Source organism: Phalacrocorax carbo, chromosome 2, assembly GCF_963921805.1.
Source record: "Phalacrocorax carbo chromosome 2, bPhaCar2.1, whole genome shotgun sequence".
In the NCBI taxonomy this organism is placed as follows: domain Eukaryota; kingdom Metazoa; phylum Chordata; class Aves; order Suliformes; family Phalacrocoracidae; genus Phalacrocorax; species Phalacrocorax carbo.
In genome coordinates, this window is record NC_087514.1 from 141436654 (window position 1) to 141459819 (window position 23166).

The 23166-nt window shown below is 40.3% G+C and overlaps 1 protein-coding gene across 2 annotated transcripts in view; it reads left to right on the plus strand.

Annotated features, from left to right (window-relative positions):
* The window catches only part of CALCR (calcitonin receptor), a 182388-nt gene that overhangs the window by 29286 nt on the left and 129936 nt on the right, over window positions 1-23166 (plus strand). The window lies entirely within an intron of this gene.

Sequence of the window (23166 nt, forward strand, 5' to 3'; positions counted from 1 at the left end):
GCTGTGAAATGAGAACTTGACCATATCCCAGCTTAGAATCAGTACAGTTAGAATGAAAATGTTTCATATTATCCATAACTTCCTTTTGATTGTATATCAAAACTCAGTCTTAAAACAATTTAACTTCCTAATGGATAAATATTATGGGGTAGAATAGTCAAGAGCCAAGTAGTTGAGGATTTCAGATCAGGACTATGTAGGCTTGTTTAATGTTGGGACATAATATTGGCTATTATTGTAATGGCTATATAGAAAAATTACTATGGGTTTTTTTTCCTCAATATTGATGACTTAGGAAGGAGCAATGGTCTAGGCTAAGCAGTTCTGTATACAACTGTCCAAAGAAGCAATCATCATATTTAGGATTACAGTTAAACTTGTGGTAAGTTTGACTGAATTCTTCATTTTCAGTTTGATAACAATAACTACTTTTCCCTCTCACCAAATGGTGCAGATTAAATTTGGTTATGATAGAGGTTTCTCTGTAGTAGCATTTACATTCAGGATGGATTGGGTGATTTAGTACAGACTAATATTTTTTTAAAAGACATTAACAAACTGTGCCAATAATTTCCTAAAATCCCATTGTAGGGAGGAATTGATGAAAAGAAAAATGTATAAGCAGAAGATAAAACCCAAGAAGATTAAATTAATAGATGCAGCTTGTCTAACTCAGGTAGCCTGATTTTAAGGAGATTCTCTAGGGAATGGGTTACAAAATCTTTGACATTTTGCACTGAGTGTAAAATTATTGGAGTAAAAAGAGGCCCTGTAGCTCAAATCTCTCTACTGAGTCTTAATAGTGTAAAGCTCCTGTCCCTCATCATGATCATGTATTTTATTGCATAATTGTATGTGTTGCGCTGACAAGAATACTAAAAGAGTCTGCAGGCATGGCAAAAGATTTGTATTATACATAGTGGTATCAGTGAAACAAACAACAAACACATCTTAATTATTAAAAATACAACTTGCTGCATTAACTACTGTGAAAGTTTTTTCTTTCTACCTTTTTATATATGGAGCATGAACAGAATAGATGAAGAGGCTTCTGTGTGGGTTTGTACTTGTGTCCTTGTAAAATTGCATAGAGAAAAGTTACACAGAGGAAGAAAAAGACTTTGATGAATTGCTATGTCCTGATCAACGGAGCAGAGTCTGGTTGGAGGCCTGTCCCTAGTGGTGTTCCCCAGGGATCTGTGCTGGGTCCAGTCCTGTTCAACATATTCATCAATGACCTGGATGATGGGATAGAGTGTACCCTCAGCAAGTTCGCTGATGATACCAAGCTGGGAGGAGTGGCTGATACACCAGAAGGCTGTGCTGCCATCCAACGAGACCTGGACAGGCTGGAGAGCTGGGCTAAGGGGGAACCTAATGAAATTCAACACGAGCAAGTGCAAGGTCCTGTACCTGGGGAGGAACAACCCCATGCACCAGTACAGGCTGGGGGCTGAAATACTGGAAAGCAGCAGTTTTGAGAAGGACCTGGGAGTGCTGGTGGACAACAAGCTGCCCCTGAGCCAGCAATGTGCCCTTGTGGCCAAGAAGGCCAACAGTGTCCTGGGCTGCATTAAAAGGAGCGTGGCCACCAGGTCGAGGGAGGTTATCCTCTCCCTCTACTCTGCCCTAGTGAGACCACATCTGCAGTACTATGTCCAGTTTTGGATACCCCAGTTTAAGAAGGATGTGGAACTGCTTGAGCAAGTCCAGCACAGAGCTACCAAGATGATCAGGGGACTGGAGCATCTCCCTTATGAGGAAAGGCTGAGAGTCTTGGGTTTGTTCAGCTTGGAGAAGAGAAGACTGAGGGGGGATTTCATCAATACCTATAAATACCTAAATGGTGGGTGTCAGGATGATGGGACTAGGCTCTTTTCGGTGGTGCCCAATGACAGGACAAGGGGCGATGGGCACAAGTTGGAACACAGGAAGTTCCACTTAAATATGAGAAAAAAACTTTCCTGTGAGGGTGACAGAGCAGCGGAACAGGCTGCCCAGGGAGGTTGTGGAGTCTCCTTCCTTGGAGACATTCAAAACCCGCCTGGACGTGGTCCTGTGCCCCCTGCTCTGGGTGTACATGCTTAAGCAGGGGGGTTGGATAAAATGGTCTCTAGAGGACCCTTCCAACCCCCACCATTCTGTGATTCTGTCATAGAGTCCAATAAAAGCCTAGAAGTTGTCATTAATGACTAGCTAAATGTGCAGAGTAGGTTAATTTGTCTTTAACCTCTGTGTGCTTACATGGACATAAGTGAATACACTGGATGCCAGCATATCTGATTGGGATTAAGAATAACATGATTTATATTGTCTTCTTGACTTGCTTTATCACTTTACACAAATCAGTTCATTACATCAAGCCTGTCAGTTATTTCCTGTGCTGAAAGGAGACTTGTGATCCTGTATTCAATAGACTCTTGGAAGTTCTGTGAGTAAAATTTGATCACATTTGTCCATTCCAATTTCTTCTTGTCTGTCCTTCTGATGATCTGTGCATTACAGGGGAAAATTTTGCAGAAGCTCTGTACTGATTATAGGCAATATAACTTAATATTGGTATTGATGTTATCAAAAGAGAAAAATAACTTGTGCCAAAAACATGAACACTATCTCTGACTTTTCTGAAGAGTCATAGCTGTATTAGAAATCATAATTTTAAACAATGTACAGTGTCATAATAGAATCAGTTATTTTGAGAAGTCTTAATTTCCTTTTTTGGTTTCATGAGACAAATAAGAAAAATGGGGTCAGAAAGTTGTTCAACAATCAATTTCTATAGTTGAAAAAGTTGTTAATTTAGAAAATAACCAGAAGTTTTTAGGGAACAAAAAGTTAAAAAGGATCCCAAATAAGAAATTTCAACAGTAGGCAGATGCAAAGGATTTTGATATTCCCAAATAAAATTTTTCAGTGTTTTGTTGAATGATATTAGGCCATAGAGGGAAATACAGACAGCGGGAATGTGAACTCAGCTCACCTGAGGCTACAGCAGCTCAGGCAGCTACAGAAAATTGTCAAAGGAATCGGACAAGAAACTTGTTTCATTTTAGTTTAACAGCAGAAACACTATAATACTTCTTTCCCCCTATGTGTCCCCAGAAAAAAGGTATTTATATTTTCCTGATGCAATCATGGTATTTCCCAATTGAAAATCAAAACACTTTGGTGAAAAACTTATTTTCCCTTGGAAAAACTTGAAGACAAATTTATGACCCGCTGTTATTCTAATGTGTATTAACAATTTTGTGGATAATCACCCTTAGAGGGCACAAAAATCTTGAAAGACTGTTAATTGCCCAGATTATACATACCACATTTCAGTGGCTTCCTATTACAATAAAGAGACCGCATACTTGATTCATATTTATAAAGTTCTGACAATTAAGTAACTCAGAGCTTTTAAGGCTTTTTAAGTGTGGATACATCTCAGACTACGCTCCTGAGCACTTCAACATCGTCACACTTCAAAACTGTTGGAACAGCCTCTGGAGCATGCTTGGCCACAGCTACTACAGAGGTCTCCCAAGGATGGCAGCTTGGGAACTAGTATGGGCCTATGGAACTAGTAAGGATGTGCACAATAGGCAGTCACGATGTGGACACCCTGTTTTAGAAGAGAAGACAGTTTTTAATATTGATGCTGCTTATTGCATGCCTTAGTGTAGACATATTTAAATTACTTGTATAAATGTAATCTCAGTGTCTTGAATGTACTACATTTTGCATTGTGCTCATTCAGAAGTTTCATTAACAATTTTCTGTTTATATAGGTGGTACTTTTGAAAAGACCAACTTTAGTATTGTTTTACAACGTGCGTATGTAAATCCATCTTTTTAAGTGTGTCTTGCTAATATGAATCCAAACTGAAAATCTTAAAAACACCTCATGAAATACAGCATTTTATAATTCTAAATCAAGGGCTGCATTGATAGGATTTTTATCATGACTTACAAAAGGCAGAATGAATAGACTGATTTTTTCATGCTGGAATAAATTGTACCCTGGAATCCAGCACAGAAAATCCAGTCCCTTTGGTGGAAATCTATTTCACCATTAAGGCAAAAATAATAAAGTGGGTCCATTTCTGTTCTCCATGTCCATATAGATATCTGCCTTTGGGGAAAATGAAACCATGATGAGACAAAGAGGGCAAAAGTTAGAGAGATTGTGCGAGAGGTATGCCTGCCACTGTGATTTATTTTATTTTGTACTCTCAGTGAGAATGACTTGTGCATGCCAGAGACCTGAGAACTAATGCTTTTTTGCCGAATCAAAAATGTTTCTGTGCAAACATTTATGTTAAGTAAACTTTCAGTCAGATGCATTGGATCACCTGACCCAGGGCTCCTGAGAGCTGAGGCCCTAAGAAAGCCACATGCGTCAGGGCATGCCCTCTCTTTCTCCTCTAGAGCCAAGACAGGCCCAGTCTCCATAGTCTGGAACCTGAAAGCCCTGGGCAGGCCATGGGAACTGGGGATTTGGGGCCAGCTGCTGTGTGGTGGGGAGCTGGGGTGTAGCTGCTGGGGCAGGAGCAGGGAGGCGGGGCTGTGGGCTGGCGAGCCAGGCCGGCTGTGTGGGGCGCAGGGCTGGGGAGCCCCTGCAGCTGCTGGGGAAACCGAGGTGGGCGATTAGGGAGCGTGAAAGTACCAAGAATGTCAATTTCGCCAAGCAGCTGCTGGGTGCAGTAAGGTTATTTCCTGCCGGAAGTTTCACGTGCTGGGACGTTCAGAATGAAATATTCTCTCAGTTTCCAGTTCATGGGAAATTAAAAAAAATGTTTTTGGTCTGATTCAGAGTAAAACCAAATAACCCTCCCTGCTTCCCCTCAAAATTCTTTTCACAAATCAGAAATCCTACTGTTCAGCCAGCTTCACACAATAAACAGACCAATATCTTCTGGGAGAATACACATTATTCATGCTCAGACTGAGATCTGATCTTGCAGGCCAATGCAAGTTTGAAAATGGAAATCTGATCTTATACAACTTACCCACTGTAATACTGACCTTCTAAATCAGCTGGTAATTTCTACATTTGATCAGGTCTTTCATCTTCACATATGGTTTTAAAACTCATCTCAGAAGCTAACGCAGAAGTGCTGATCAGAATTCACCCCAATGCTCTTCAGAAAACCAAATTAACATTTGGATTAGAGAGCCTATTCCCTGAATGTCTGGAGCATTAAAACACAACTCACACTGTAGGTATTAAATGTCAGTACTAAGAATAATATCTAAATCACATGAAACCCAAGCAAGGGAGATGTCCAGGTAATGGAGGCCTGCTTTCACCTTGTGACAGCACAATAATATTTTTTTAGGGAGCAACTGTAGTTGTGGAACAAACATCCTCAATCTACATGGCATCTAAGTAGGACCATCTTCAGAGTTTTTTAGATGTCTTTCTGGCAAGGGTGTTTGCAGAGCTCACCCTGTGCCCGGTGGTAATTTTTACACCATTTACTACTCAGGATTAATTTATAAACTTGTGTTTATATTCTTGGCCTTGACCATCCCTGGATCAGTGTCTGATGTGTTGGCCAAGAAATCAGCCATCCCATCAGTTGGGTCTTGTCTGGGATACATCAGTGTGCCATAGATGCTTAGGACACCTTTTTTTGGGGTGGGGGAGAGGACGTGTCACTGTCTGCTGAATTTGTGGTCTAGTTTACAGAGCATGTGAATCATTACAGTCCCTTATAGTAGATTTTGCATCTGGTTCCTAAGGTCTCAGCTCAGTCCTGTGTCACAGTATTGTCACTCTTGCAAAACAAGCAGCTCTGAGCAAGTAGCATTTACCTGTTACAGCAGATTCTACAAGTTTATGTTAGCACAGAGAAAATAGCCAGCAAAATCCTGCTGATGTCAGGAACTGAGTGGTAAATAAAGTTCAGCTGAGTGAATCTTCAGCTACAGTGAGATAGCAAAATCACCACTGGAATTCAAATTAATTCAGAATAATTGTTGGGAGATCTCAGCATATGTAGAAGAGGTGAACTCTGGTGTCCTTAGTGCTGTGGTTCACTCTCTGCCTGTACCTTTTGGTGATGTACAGGCTAGGGAGCTGTGGTTACTGTAGGCACCCCAGGTTGAGTTTAGAGATTTTACTTGCGGCTTTCTTAGACCCCTGACTACTTACTGAGCAGCACTCCCTTGTGCAGGTGCCACTGGCTTCAGACAAAAGATGCTACTAATTTAACATGGAAAAGTAGTGAAATCTGGCAGGAAGTGGTGACTTTAGCCATGCTTTGCTCTTTGATAATCTGTTTTCTTTGGGGATAGTCCCTTATCTGTTAGGGAAAAGAGCATACAAATAAATCCCTTTCTTCCACAAGTAAAGAGGCAAAGAGATTTTTTTTGCATATGCATTACCTGCTGCAAGGTGGCAATCAGCGCCATCCAGAGGGACAAAATAAAGGATTCTTAGATATCTTCAGAGAGTGGGCTGAGATTATGCTGCTCCAAAAAAAAAGAGTCAAAAATCTCTTTTGGCAAAGACTTTCGTTGAGTCCTGTGTGGACTCATCTTTGCAGTTTTCTGATACATTCCAGAGGGTTTTCCAGATTATGTTTTTTATGGGATAATATCATATTATTTTTATCACAGAATATAAGAATATATCTTTTAAATGTGCTACTGGTTTTGAGACTGTAAAGTCATTGTAAAATTATTACCTTAGCCGTGGTTGCACAGCCATGTTCTACTATGCAATATATGAGTGTTTCTTTAGAAATGAACATTAATAACTATATTTTTCTGAAAACAATGGAGAAATACTTGGCAACATAATGAACAGCAGGAATAATGTTCATTCTTCATAGAAACTTTTAGAAGGTGCTTAATTTTACATAAAATATTTACTGCTCAGGAACGTAGTCTTTTCCAGCTTCAGATGCTTTACCACTTCAGCTCAATAGGGAGATAACTCTATTTCCTACTTTTGTTTTCAAGGTCACTATTGAAGTAATTGGTTTTTGCAGAGGATTAGCAGATATTCCATCTTTTCCTAAATCTCCTTGAGATACATGTATGAAATGTCAGTGCAAACCCTGTTTCTCTCGCTGCAAAGTACTATAAAAGGTGAAATCTCTTAAAGCTTTGAAACTCAAACCAAAGTTGTATTCAGTCATTTAGGTCATTCTTAGTCTATTGAGCCCCAGCTCTCAGAGGATTGAGGCCGCATGGCTGATTCAACACCCGCTGATGCCAATGGAGAAGTTCATTCAAATCCTTACATAGCAACCTAATGACATCAGAAGATGACAGGTGCTATAATTCATGTGCAGATTTAATACAACAGCTGGTTCAAAAATGGAGATGTACTGATATCTGATAAACTGCCTTTTAAAGTTATTCTCAAATTGGAGTGTTAAAAGTGTGGCCATTTTTGTTTAGGGGCTTTTTAGTCAAAAATACTTGGCAAATTCCTTTAAGAAACAATATGGAATTATGTCAGAAAAATGGTTCTAAAACATTTTCATTTTTCAGAGACTTCCTACTTGATAAATAAGTCTATAAAGAAGAGGATCTTGAAAAACCAACACCTTGATTAAAAAAACAGAAAAAAAGAAAAAGTCATAAAATATTTCATTGCAAGCACAAAACTGAAGTTTTTTTAAATGACATTGTTGGAAAAAAAAACATTTATCCATTTGCTCTAGAAAATACAGATAGCTTCATTTAATAATGGGAAGCAATCAATTAAGAAAACACAAAAACACTGCATTGGTGTTACTTTGAATCCCTTCCTAGACCATGAAAGGCAGTCAGCTTCTTAACCTTGATTGTGAGAGCTCATCGAGAAATTACAAGAAAAAGACTAAGAGGAATGGGTAATGTGGAGGTAACTGGATTGCATCTGCATAGGGTATCCACAGCTAACCAGCTGTGGAGAAGACTGCAAAAGTAGATTGCCCACATACTTCCAACTCAAGTTTCCTGTGTTTATTTTGCTAGTAAAATGTTGTATTCATGGAAAGACATAAAACTCTTGGGATAACTCCATGTACACATTACACAGAAATTCTGCTGCAGTTCTTAGCAAAATATATTTTTAGGATTATAGCTCTGGAGTGTCTGTAATTGTAGTCGCAAGAGTGGCTCAAAGCTAGCACTAGTTATATCTTCTAAGACTTAGGGGCAGATACTTCAATGCATATTGAGGAAAATTGCTCATTGTTTCAATGGGAATTTGGCCTCATCAGTAAGCACTGCAAAGTCAGGCCCCTAGAGAGTGCCACTTCATAAATCAATTATGATTAATTAATCAAAGAAAAAAATACTAATTCTGATTCAGTTTAGAACACCCAATCTCATTTCAAATCATTAGTTACCTAATCATGAAGGAAATTAAAATATTGTTAGAATTAATCATGTGTGACTCAGCAGTCCAAAAGACCTTCAGCTAACAGATCAAGTTAAAACTTTCCACTGATGCAATATGCTAAACAAATATGACTGGGGATTTTGTTAGATCAGATCATCATTTGTGCATAAACTGTTGTGAGGTAAGTCTAATGTAACGTTATTGATAGGGCATGATGAAGAGAAAGCGTTTCTGATAAAGAATGTGATTATTTAAGGAAAACAAGTGCTACTTGAGATTAAAATCCTGCCTTTTCACTTGGGAGCTGTGTCTTGACAACAGAAATGATGACAGCAGTATCTGTCATACCGATGCCATTATAAAAGTGATGGAGAAGCTGCCTTTGCAGCTGCCTTTGCAAATTAACATTGCTTGTTTTTTAGATGATGTTTAACACAGGAGCTATATTATCTGGTAGTGGGGACCAGTCATACTGCTTTGGGATTGGTCATATTACTTTGGGACTATGATGCAGTGGTTGGTGCAACCATGCTCAGATAGGAACCTGTTGGGCTGCCTGTCCTTAAAAATCTTTGTCCCCATACCAGAGAAACTAGACAAAAGCAGTAAGTTGTGGTCCTATCTGTAAACAGGACAAGAAGTCAAACACATGAACTTGTATCTGCTTTTCTTTTTTTTTTTTATTTTACAATAATTCTCCACAAACTTTCAGAAAGTCAGAGCCAACCTGTTCATAAAACACATCACAGATGTGATTCTATAGGCATCAGGACAAAATGCAATGCTGCTGAGTTCTGATTGTACTGATTGTACTCTTGCAGAATCTGTGTTGGCTGTGGAGTATGTGTGCAGCCTAACTGTAATGTTATGCTCTAAGTTCTGCTGTAAACAAGAAAATAAAATACCTGATGGCCAGTGGGGCTGAACAAGCTTTGGAATGGTAATTTTTGCATCTCTTGTCTATTCCTGTTTCAAGTATGCACCCATTCTACTGCACTGGGAAGATTCTTGTGTCTAATGAATTGCATTTCTTTTGAATGAATTCAGCAGGTAATACTTCAATTACATTTTGATAATTCACATCTCACTGAAGAGAATGTGATTTGTTCTTTCCTTTTGCACTGCAGCTGAACTGGATAGTTTTCTGTAAAAGAGAAGCGAGAATGTGATATCATGCCTAAACCCCAAGTTTACTTCACAGTAGTTTGTATATTCAAACATAATGAGAAAGAAATGTGCCTCGAATTTGTAATTACTAAAACTGCTGCACTCGTGGGTTGCTTTGTTTTCTTTTACTGCTCATGGAGTGACAGCAGTGTGGTTACAGTTCCATTGAATACACATAATTAATTTTCTAGGACAAAAATAGAGCCTTCCTATGAGTGTATGTTTTCTTAATTAATTACAGTGTCTTCAAATAGTTGGCTTTAGTTTCTTTGGTTTTGATAACAACAGAACCTCAGAAAGTATCTGTGCAGTAGAGGTGCTGTGGGTTTCTGTATGTCCAGTAGTAATGTGTGTTCATGGGTAGTATCAGAAGCCTCTGATATTTTTCTTCTGAAAAAAAAGTGTAGGATATAACAAGCTAATGAAAAATGTGCCCAGAAGAATCCCATTCTTCAGTATTTCTGTCTGTGCCTAGGAAGTTAGATGAGCCCCTCACAAAGATGTTTTGCATGTATGTTCCATACATATTTTGCACAATATCTGAATTATTTTTTGTGCCTTATATTTTACCAGAGAGGTCTCAATTCAGATCTTCATGGTAATGAATTGCTTGCTTTGCCATCAGAAGCAGCTTAACTCTGAATCTGAAGCAACCCTACTCAGAGGACACATCACCAACTGCTGTCTGTATGTGCAGATAGCAAGGATGAGACAAACACTTTCAGCAGGTCATTTCATCCCAAAATTCTGTTCCTGGAAAACAGGTCATATATTATTATTATCATCAGTATTATTATATTCAGAGAGAATCTTCCTGGGAATCTCAGGCCATTTGTAAAACCTTTTTCCAACTCAGAAATTCTTACATGTATCAAATGCAGGAGATAAACTACCTATAATCAAATCTTTCTCTCCTGGGGTAAGAGTGGACCTATAGTTCACTAGGCATTTATCCTACTCCTGGACAGTATTAGTTGGACTCCAGAGTCTAATCCTGCAAAAACTGCCTGAGGTACTTGGCATGTATCAGAACAAATTGGAAAGAGAAGCAGAACTTGGGATGAACAGTACTACTTCTCTCCTGGTCTTCTTTTGGAAATAGCAGAGAAGGACATTCTACTGTCTTCTCACCTGGAAAGTAAACTACATTACTGAAAGACTGGGTCATTGTACCACAGGGGAACAGAGCACGCTCCTCCTTCTATTAAGCCTTACAGGATATTTGGCAACTGAGAAGGCAAATAGCCAGATATTGTTCTATTTCTGGGGAGCTGTTATTTTGCTATTTTCTGTGGAATTAAAAGGAGCATGACCTGCCTTCCCCCACTGCTGAGGAGAACAGGAATTTGAATTCCTTTGTGCTTCCCTTTTCATATTCTGAATGTATGGTTATGAGATTGTAATTTTCATTGTACCTTTCTTTGTCTCTTTTTAATGGATGGTACTTTTAAGAAAAAATAGCTTTGAAATAATAAAATGCTACAAATTTTAAGGATGTAACTGACTGAATGGCACATATGGGTCTAATTGAAGCCTTGAGCCAATAACCAAGGAATCGGCAATCCAACCTTCTGCCATACCTGGGAAGTGCCAGTCAGCTGAAGTCCCTTTCTGACAGCTGTGGTGGCTTTTGTTAGCAGAATTTGATCCATGTCCAGAACTATGGGCTTCATACCACAATTGGTGAAGTCAACAAGAATTTTCTCATTGCTTTTGGGTGTTGACTGGTCCCATTAATCCCTCAGAAATACTGGCTGGTTCAAATCCCTTCTAGGAGTAATCTGAAAGCTACCGAAGTCAGATAAAACATTTTTTATGATGTCAGTGGGCTTCAAATCAAGTTTGAACACTTACAGCATAAAGCCAAATAACAACTGTAACTTATCTCAGCAAACTGTTTACAAAGTATGAAAACTCACTAGACGATTGTTAAAATAGTATTTGACTAAACACCCATGTTTTAGTGAACTTTTGTAGTTGATGAGTTGGAAGGACGTATTCCTACATCAAATACAGATTGGAAGCTAGCTATTTCATTTAAAAGGGCACTTAAAGTTTTCCCGAATCATAAATTGATCTGGACTCTTATGTTGCTAAAGTAATTTGTCCGTGATGACTTTAGTGAAAAGTAGTACATTTACCTCCAAAAACTGTGTGCTTGGAAAAATATATTGATTCCCTGCCACAGTTTGTTTTTAGAAAGATTTATCATTAAATTTTAGTTCCTCTGACACTTGTGTTACACTCTGGTGAATGCTGTGGGCCGTCTTGTGTGAGCAAATATTATTTCTGTGAGTAATGGCTGCGAAGACTGAGCCATCTGGCAGCAACTGACTTCTTTTTCTTCTTACTGCTTCGGCTGCCTTATTGTGGTAGCTAAATGAGATATTATAATTAGGGATCTACCAACACTGTATTCATTTTTAGAGGTCAAACCCTGAGCACACTTTTCTGACAAATCTCCCAGTACTGTCTGTGGGAATGTTATTTATGCCAGGATTAAGGCCCATATTTGACTGTTAATTTCATGGCACTGTTGCACAGCCTGATAATAGGGAAGCTCATAAAATAAAGATGCACTTAGCTCTGTGACTAAACTCTGAAATGCATGTGAAAATTGTTTTTCTTTTTATAATTACAGCTGGCATTTCAGTGCTCTCTGCCAGCCCTCACTTTCCTTCATCCACACACCCTTTATTTCTTCCCGATATTGGCACAAAAATTTATTTGATCACTTCCCAGCACATCTGTAGAAAAGATCTGGCATAATTTATAGCAGGACTGCTGAAACTAGACAACTGATATATATCCATATAACTGCCTTGACTTTCATTCTGGTTTATGTTTGCAGAGGATACAGGTGTAGATCTATGTTGTCTTTCTGTCTAAACAAACAGATGAGGATAGTTTCTTTATAATGCATTATGAAGAATAGCAGTTACAGCTGGTTTTCCTACCGGCTACATTTTGCAGCTATAGGAACTATTCATTTCTCTGAAAAGCCCCCATTTTTTATCTCTGCTTCTGACACACAACAACCCACCCCTCCATTTCCTGCATCCACTGCAGCAAGAGACCTGTCAATTCCCATACTGATATCTTTGTCTATCTTAGCAAGTAATTTGGTACAACAGCAGTAAATCAGCAGATCAGAGGCACTGGTGCTTGTTTGTCACATCTTCATTATGCACATTTTGGCATTTGTTCTAGTCTAGGGTTATTCTAGTCCCTTGACCAAAACTGAGCCCTCTGCTCCTACACTTGGTCATCAAGACTGGCGGCAAGTGGGGAACAGCAGGGTAGAGTTGGTGTTAAGCAGTGAGAGTGGAAGGAGGCTCCTGGAGGGATACTGATCCCTCATCTTGATTTTTGGCATGCACTGAATAGAGAGTGGGCCAGAACCTGCTGCTGCTCCAAGAGCCCCCAGGGTAGCAGATAAGGCCTGAGCACAGCAGAGATGTCCCTGCAGCTGTTTGCTGTGACTGTGCTCCTACCCTGACATGCCTGTCCAAACTAAAGAAAAGCCGAGCTCTGGTGCTATAATGGACTGTTCACAACACTCAGGACTGGATCTCCGTGGCCACAATGCAACCACCTATCTGGTATTCCTGCCTGTGCACAAGTTGTCCTCCATCCGGTGGCTGCTGAATATGTCCTTCTCTGGATTAGGGCTCCATCAGACTATGTGGCATGTCAGCAACAGAGAACTGCTTTCCCCTCCCTCTTGCAGGACCCACCACCCATTCCTGATCCCTTATCTGCAGGCTACCCCCCAAAGCCAGGAATGAAAGCAGCACTGTGCTTGACACCCTTCCCACAAACTCCTGGCCTCCCATGCTGGAGCACAGGGCAGAAGACCTCAGGAACAGAACTGCAGAATCACTGCGCCTGCTCTGCGGTCACAGTAGTTTTCATTGCATGATATGGGGAGGGGTAGGAAGAGTTGCAGGGGAAATTTGTCACTTTACCACAGCTTTTACATAACTTCATACCATGTAAAATAAAAACTTTGTTCATCTCATTTGTCAGGCAGGGATGGGATCCATACAGTTACTGTGAGTATTGACGCTGTCCCCGTACCATCAGGCTATAAGCAGTGTGTTCAAGGAAAGGAAGATGCCATGAAGCACAAGCCTCTGTATGAGGAGATGCTAGCAGGGTTGTATTATGCTGCCTGCACTGTTGGACAGTCACTGGCACACAGCTTGTACGGGCTGGGACTAGGAGGGGAGCTTCTGAGGCAGCTAGCTGTCACATAGAGGAGTTCATCCACAGCTCATAAGCACAGACTATTTTTAAAGGCAAAACAGCCTTTGTAATATATATCACCTCTTCTCAATCGTGACCCATGTGCCAGAAACCTCGTGTAATTCTGATACCAGTATAACAACCTGCACAACAACCTACACAGAAAAGCAGTATATTGACCCAAACTGGACTCTGGAGCACTGACACAGAGATTTGCTGAGGCAAAAGGACTAGAAGCAAGCCAGAGATGTACTCCTGTTTGTGCTTTTGTAGTGATGTTCTGTGGGGTCCATGGATAGGGTCCCAGAGTGGCAACGGGGACTGTGCTCACAGCTGTGTTGTCCTGTATCCCAGAGCACAGAAGTCCAATTGGGCAACAGAATAAATGATAGTTCTCACCAGGAGACCTATTCAAGCTCTCCAGAACAGGGACACTCCTGCCATGCTGCCCCTCAAAAGTGGTTGTTGCCATTGCTCTTCAAGAATGATTTTCATCCTTTCAAATTTAAGGTTGCTCGGCTCATCAGTCTTCTTCATGCAGCAATCGTGATGCAACCTACTGAGACTGGCAGTGCTTAGGCTGCTACTGGAGAAACTTTCAGCCCTTTCATGGCACAGGATAATTTGCACCTTGCTGGATATTCTGGAATTTTGCACCTCACCATTGCAAAAGAGATAAAGACCAATAGGAAAAGATTAAAAAATATCAAGGTTGTCCCTGAAGGGATCAGAAGGGGTGGATGGACAGCAACTGGTGTAGGGAAGTTAAATAAGGATTCCAAACTAGGACTAGAGAAGATGGAGGAGGAAGGAGTGCTAGAGATTCAAAGAGTCAGGGGCTGATAGTTGATGATAAATATGGCAGCAGAAACACTTGATGGTTTAAGAGCCTTTTGATGTTTACCCATGTGGCACAGAACTTTGTGACAGTGCAGCCCACTGTTTGGATTGGACTTTTAGATCTCTTCAGGGGCAGACATGCCTTTCATTTACACTTAGAGCACAACCTCTGGTATATTTTTCTCCTAAAGGAGAAAACCAAGCAGCTCTGCCAACAAAACTGACATTCACTAAGTGGAAATATTTAATGGGTTTGTTTCAAAACTGTTTTACTACTCTGAACTGAAACGCTAATGGAGATTGGCCAGTGAGTCCCTAAACTGCCTTTTTGTGCTGTTGGTGTGGATCTCTGCTCTTCTTTTCCCTTTATTTTTTCATTTCTCCTGCACAGGCTTCAATGTATTGTCCTTTTCCCAACTACTTTCCTAGCCTCCCGGTATCCCTGTCTGCTCTTCTTGGCACACTAGCTCTTTCTCACCCTTGTCATCCATCTTCTGTTTCTTCCTTTTTCTTACCTTTGTCTTCCAGAGCAACAAACCCATTCTGGTATTTTTAATTTTTTTTTATTGCTTCCTCAATGCTTGTCTCTTCTTCCTCATAATGGTGTTCAGCCATGCTCTTCAGGTACTCTTCTGTGCCAGACCATCTTCCTCCCTTCATCCTGTCCTCAGGTCTTGCCTGAACTCCGTCATGATTTCCAACTGCATCTCTAATGCTCAGGCACCTTTTTTCCTGTGGGTTCTCTCAGGCAACACTTCATACAGAAATAGCTCCTATCAAGTACCCACTTGATGGTAAAGTACATCCTGCGGCTTCTGCATTCAACCATCTGCAATTATTTGGTCTCATCTGCTGCTACCTTAGCTGACGTTATCTTTTCTTCCCTGCCTCTCCCTTTTAAAGAACGAGTGTCAACACATCTCTTTACTGCCCTCTGCTAAAGGGGTTCCTATGTTAAATGTCTGCTTGCTGTTTTAAATATATTGTGTAGGACAGCTTGGCTCCCTCATTTAGACCCGGCCATTAACTGCTTGCTCGCTGTGTTCAAACAGTGTGATTTTTTTTTAATCTTTTACCTGTAAGGTCTTTTTTCTGCTTGCAACACAGAACTCTCTGAGCACCCTGCAGATGAGATCCAGAGCACCCACCCTGCAATCTGCAGCTCAACAAGCCAGGAGGACGGTTCTTTTTTCACCACAGACAAGTTTAGTGCAGACTCTCCTGTTGACACTTTTGCATTTGATGTTTTTATTGGACACTTGTGTGGTTGTAATACTGATTGAATGAGATGCCTCATCGCAAAGTTGTGGAGAAGCTGTTTTGTATTGCTGGACCTACTTCTTTTGTCATGGGTAAATAATATAAGTAACATCACAGTTAAGAAAGTGATAACCTTGGACACAATTCTGTTCATGTGGCCAACAATGGGTGTTTTCACCTTGAATTCAGTAACAAACTTTTAAAAATATTTTTTTGCCTAGATGTTATGATGTCTTTCAGATTTGCATTGGGAAATTACTTATCTTGTTATTCCCCAGATGCTGATTTTTAGGTGACATAAATTGCCTACATAAATACATCTGCTAATATTAGCAGGTTTTACTACCTTAAAAATATGCCAAAATTCCTAAGAACACATTCTTAAGCTCTTTCAAACCACCCTTTAAGCATTTAAGTTTGATAAATTGGGTTAGTGGTTTAAAATTCATGTTTTGTGATATGGGAATACAGCTCATTTTCTTCAGGAAAATGAGAAAATTAAGTCTTCTCTTTTGAGACTTCCTTAGTATACCATGGGTGTGATGATATTCATCCTTTAAAAATGCATATAATTTATTTCAACATGACTGTGACGGCTGAGATAACCAAACTGACAATTCATAATGTATCAACTTAATTAGCACTTCCAGTCCTCTTTGTAAAAATGAACAGTTCAGCTGAGCCTTGGAACAATAAGGTGATTCTAATTCAAACTGTATGACCCAAAAGAAGCCACAAGAATGCTGAATTATTTCAGTAAAGCCCGCAGAATTATATATTGCAAGCAGTCAGGAGTCATAGAACCACAGAATCACAGCCTAGTTAAGGTTGGTGACCTCAGGAGGTCTCCAGTCCAACATCTTAAAGTAGTGTCAGCTTGAGATCAAACCAGGTTGCTCTTGGTTTTATTCAGCTGAGTCTTGAAAATCTGCAAGGATGGAGACTGTACAACCTCTCTGGACAACCTGCTCCAATGTTTGGCTCACCTCATGGTGAAAAAGAGTTTTTTATATCCTGTCTGAAACTCTTATTTCAATTTATGTTCATTGTCTCTTGTCCTCCTACCATTTTGATGCCTCTCCACTGAACTTGTTTCAGTTCATTAACACTTTTTTTTTTGTTGGGAACCTAAAACTGTATGCAGTATTCCAGATGTGATCCAACAAGTGCCAACTAAAGAGTGATAATCACTTCCCTGGATCTTCTGTCTGTGCTTAGTACAGCCCAGGATACTGTTGGGCAACTTGGCTGCCAGAGCACACTGCTTGCTCTCTGCCAAGACCCCGAGGTGCAGGACTTTGCATAGATTATTGTCAAATTTCATAATGTTCCTGCAGCCTGTTCCTGCAGCCTGCCTCGGACCATCTGAATGACAGTCCTGCCCTTGTATCTGTTCCTCCCAATGTGATGTCGTCTGCAGGTTTGATGGGAGTGTACTCCATCACCTCCTCTGGGTCATTGATAAAGATGTTGAACAGGCCAGGTCCCTGTACAGAGCCATGCGGTAGTCTGCTTGTTACAGGCATCCAGGTAGCATATGACCCATTAACTGCTAACCTCTGAGCCTGACCATCCAAGCAGGTTTTTGCCCATCTAACTATCCTCTCATCCAGGCCATAAAGTTCTAACTTGGATTCTATAGACAGTGGGGAAAACCTTGACAATGAAAAGTTGTGCTTAAAGCAATGTCATGGGATGAACAGTGAACCACCTTGCCACTCCACTGTAGGGCTAGTTTCAGTCAGCAAACAGAGAATGTGCAGGCAGGCACTGCTTCCCAGTGGGGACCTGCAGCTGGGATACTTTCTTTATACATAGACATCTGCTCACTCTTTTCTCCCCTCCTGCATCCAAGAACTGATCAGGGCTAACATCCTTTAAAATGTTAAGAATTACTCTATTTATGTGTGGTTACTGTATTGTAAAGGATCCAGGCTTTTTACTGGCCTCTTGTAAAGACTTGTCACTGCAGTATCACAAAACAGTGTCATATCCCCTCTTTGGTAAGCTCTGTGATGACAGTGATAAAGGTGCATGCCTGATCTGATGTTGAGGCTGGACTACCATGCAGCGAATCATAGAATAATAAAATCATGGAATCATTAAGGTTAGAAAAGACGTCTAAGATCATCAAGTTGAACCATCAACCCAACACCACCATGCGTCCTAAACCATGCCCTGAAGTGCCACGTCTACGTGTTTTTTGAACATCTGCTTGTGAAGAACACAAGCATCAAAGGTTATCCTTCATGCATCCAACCTGGGGGCAACAGAACTGAATCCTGGATCTTAGTTTGTCCATTTTGTGTTTTACTCTTTTGGGCAGTCCATATAAACTGTAGGAATTATCTAGGATTCTGGAATAGCCAAGCAGGTGACCTCACTACTAAATTTTGCACACAGCAGCATATTCCTGTAGGAAGAATACAGTGTATGCCAGACCAGAACAGCCAACAAACCAAGAAAGCATGTGTTTAGGTTTCCCCAGGAAAAAAAGGAGGAAATTGAGCGTGTTTTCTGCATTTCTCTTCCCCATAAAACTGCACAGTTATTCCTGAACTGTCTACTGAAAACACTTTTGGGCCCAAGTATCCCCTGTGATCTGCACCAAGACAGTCTCAAAGACAGTGTCAGTTGATGTGGGTCAAAATCATACCAAGATACCTTGAAACAGATAGGAGGAAGGATGGTTGCAAACCAGTGCTTGCACCATACCCTGATGCTATTATAATTACAAATACAGATAGACTTGCAGTGGATTCTGACAGAGGAATTGATAATTTTTGAATGTTGATTTGGCTTAGGGCTGAGAGAGGCACCAAGTTGCTCAAGTGTGTCAGGAGTTAAATAGTCAGGGGCAGGCACAGGCCAACTCTTCTATGTATGTGGGAACTTGTAAAACATATAAGAAGTTCAGGTGCTTCTAGGCATTTTTTTAGGTCCGCAGTTATGCCAAAAATACCCCCAACCCTAAATTCCAACTGGATCCTGATTTTGGTGTCTAAATCCTTTTCTGACTCTCCCCTTACTGTCCAGTTCTTTTTCCCCAATACAAGTAGCAGTGGAGACAGCAAGTGTGGGCTTGTAAACAATGCCAGGGTTAAAATCAGTGCAAGTTTTCCAGATGACCTGGATGAGGACCCTGCTCATGGTTTACTTTTCATACTGCTTCAATGTTTTTCCCTGATAACACATCTTTATGAACTTGAGCTAGGAAATGCATTCCCAGGTCTCAGCAAATGACGGATATATTTCTAAATGACCAGTTTTCATTGATGAAACAGAAAATGACAAGGGTTTTGGTATATTGCAACTATTACTGGGTAACAGATGGTTAAATAAGAAGAGCATGTAGGCCAAATCCCACAGAATAAAAGCCTCTGCCAGGCAGGACTCTGGAAACCATGAAATCTGTCAAATGTTCACCTATCTTTGCAGATGTATTATCTTCGCTTATTATTTGGTATTTGGTTTTACAACTCTGTGTCTTTCCATAAACATTATAGCTTATGGATACACATAACTCAAGGGACACGCATAGTGGCTGAAATATAATTATGTGAAGATTAATGAAAGATGTGAGGTGCTAAATCTTAAGCTAAAACACAAAATTGTTTTATAATAGTTTTGTGTGCTTGCAAAGCGAAACATTTTATCATGAAATTCCGTAAGACATTGTCAGTAGAAATAATGACACAGAACATTAGGACAGCAAGACAGCAGACTGTCTTTCTGTATTTCATCCTTCCTAAATGTTGTTGGATGAAATAATTGCCAATAATAGTTACAGCTTCTGTTTTTGTGGACACAACTGGCGATTTAATGTTGCTGCAGTTAATGAGTTGTAAGCTGAGAGCTGTGACACTGTTTAAAACTTTGCAGCTGCTGTGCTGCATCATAATTGGACTTCCTTCCACCTGGCTGCCCTTCGCCTCTTAAAAAATTCACAAGTACCTTGTGTCAGGAAGAACAAACATTTCATTGATTTTCTCTATATTCTTGCGGTGTTAGGCATTCCTTAATGCCTGATCAGTGAGAATTTTTTAACGTTAAATAAAATCTGCCTTTATATGCTAGCTAGTTGCAAATGTTGAATTTTTCACATGGTTTATTTTAGCCTAGATACTCTGTATAACCTCTGGGCTTCTAAAGCATCCACAGAACTGAAAAACTTAATAACTGCCTGCCACCTCTGAAGACAGAAAATTATTTCCCATTTATTTTACAACTGTTTATGATTTGATGGTTTAATCCTTCTCAGTCCATTTGAGCCCTTTGCTTCCTCACTCATCTTCACGGTTGCAGGTTTTTCACCATGAGGACAGGATCCAAACACTTTCAACCCTTAGGAACTGGTACAAAATCACTGAATATCGTGGCACACTTTTGTAGTTGGAAATTTTAAGACAAATTTATTTCAGATATTTAAAGAGGCAGTCCTGTAAATTAGGAGTAAACCTGCCACATGTGTATATACTAGATTATCCTAAATACAAAGGAGTTAGTTAACTGCTTTCAATTTAATGATTTTGAGAGGTGGAAACTCAATATTCTGGTGGACTTTTAATTTAATTGATAAGATGCTATTGCTGCTAAGGGACAGTCTCATAGTCTGTTGTATTCATCAAAGGGACAACAAGGGACATCAGGGGACAATAAATGTCAGCAAAAGATGATATCATGACTCTGCATTCAGCCATCATAAAGTTGCTCTGCTACAGTTGTGATCACAATACGGGATAGAAAGGACACATACACCACCACTTGTAAGCTAAACACCTGCTCCTGACAGGGACTTGCACAGCAGTATGTGAGATGGAGCTGACCAAGATGTTAATCAGGAAAGCCAGAGCCCTGTCAGTCATCTGAGTCACCTGTCCCTATAGACTCATGCTCTCATGGGACATTCCATAACGTAGTGATACATACACTTCCTTTTACTATTTACCTTTTTCTTAGTAAACTCCTATCATGTCTTAGTGAAGGGACACAGATGGCGATTTGTTCTTTAGGAAGATGCCTCAACTAGTATTGTAAGCAAAAGGCCAAAAGCAAATTACTTTCAGCACTCAGCCACAATGGTGACAGTGTTGAAATAGATTATTATATGAAGTGTTCTCTGATGTGCAGTTACAAGGCAATCGCATGGTTAAACTGTACCAGCAGAAATATTTGCATTCATTTGCATTCATTTGCATTATGGGAGTGGCTTTGGCACCATTTTTGCCTATCAGGTTTTACCTGTAGTACAGAATTACATGGTGAATGTGAAATCTGAAATGGTAGGCTGTGTTCCCAGCCTGCCTGTCATTCAAATCCATTACCCAGCAGAACGTAATGTAAGACCTGGCTGAAGTAGCCACCTTTTGTACAGAAGCACAAGTGATTGGAAGTCTTCAGTCTGGAGAGGACAAAGCTGTGGGGATATTTTCATAGTTTACAAAATCATGAAGGTGGTTAATAAGATGAATGCATGCCAAATTATTAATTACCATGTCCCAGAAGACTGGAAATAATGAGCTGTAGTTTAAAACAGATAAAAGCAAGTAGTAAACTAGTGGAAGTTCACTGTTGCCACAGGAGGCTGTGAAGAGCAGACAGTACTGGCAGGTTTTCAAAAAGAGATTGGACAAATTCGTGGACAGCAGGTTGATAAAGAGACACTGTAGGGAACAGGCAGGCAAGGATGAGGACATCTGCTCTAAGCTTCCTTACTCCAACACTGTGGACGCTGGATGGGAAGGAGAAGGAAATGAGGAACAGACCACAGAGTTGAGCTAGATGGTCCATCAGTGAGACCTCATAGGCCATTTCTTGTCATCTAATGTCTATTTCCAGCGTGACCTCACTTTTAGGTTTTTGCCTAGGTCGTGAAGATTCTTCCCTTCATGGCATCTGTGAGTGATGAACTTCCCTATCCAGCCACAAAGCAATACCTCTTATGTAGTCTGTCACCAGTTTACTTCTCAGATACTAAGCTGTCATCCCTACTCTTATGTGCCAATGCATAATATTCTTCCTACCGCTGCAGAACAGTGAACGATTTTCCGTAAAGGCACCAGGGTACCTATCTGAGTGCTTCCTAAACGTACAGCTGGAGTGCTTTTTGTGATGTGCAACCAGATCTTCCCTGTGGAACGCTAAGCAGATTGCCTCTCATCCTGTCACTGGTGGACAACAGAAAACTAGCCTCTTCTGTGTATTTTCAAATGCTGCTGAATCTTTCCTTTCCTAGATCTAGACATCTGATTCTTTCACCATGTCTCATGAGACAGCTTTCTGTAATTCACTTTTACATTGCTCTCCTCTAAACATTCATTCACCTCCATCTTTACTGAAAACCTGTGCTCAAAAGGGGACACCATACTCCATGCATTACCTCACACACTGGTGAGGAGAGAGTTTGTAATGAAAAAAGTGAGATAATACCAGGCTCTAGAAAGAGCCCTGCAACATTGATATGTCTCCATGTTAACAGGAAACCATTTGTACCAATCCCTTGAAACTTTATTTTTCAACTAGTTCTGCATCCATCTTCCAGTGCAGTCATCTAGACCATGTTTCCCAGCTTTGTCTGTGAGAATGTTGTAGGAGACTGTCTTAGAAAAGTCATATTCAAGGCAACCTATGTAACACCAACAGCAGTCTCAATTACTAGATAACCTGGGATAAAATTAAGACTGGCTTGATATGATTTCTTCTTGACACACTCACGTGGATTGTTTCTTATCAGTCTGTTGTTTGCTAGGTAGTTATAAATTCTTTGTCCACTATCACACTCCAGAATCATTTTGGATATTGAAGTAAGGCTGAGTTGTTTAATTTCTCCAATGTTACCTCATTTCCTTTTTTTTTATGAGTGGCTTTTCCATTATCTTCAGGGGCATCAGCCCTGCCCCTCTGGGAGTTCAGCCTCCTCAGGTTCACAGTCTCTTTTCCTTCACTTCCAGGCTCTTCTAGCCTGCACTGTGCTAACACTCTCATGACAGTCTAATCTCTCAGGCATTATCAGTTCACCAGCTTCTCTTTCTGCTTCTAATTATCCTGGTGTATTTCACTAATGCACCAACCACTCATTAAGTGTTGGGGCAAAAACCTTCATTCTGTTTCCTGGACCATCTCTCCTCCTTGGGAGTAGCCCCTGGTGAATAACCACTTTTCTGTTCCCCTACAAATTTGATTTTTCTATGATTTTTTATTGACCTCAGCAATGGTGAGGCTGTTGAGACCACTGGCTATTACACTGGACAACTTCCTTCTTTTACTCCATGGTTCCTCTGTATTGAACTGTTTCTCTTGTCACATGCTTAAGTTTACTTGCA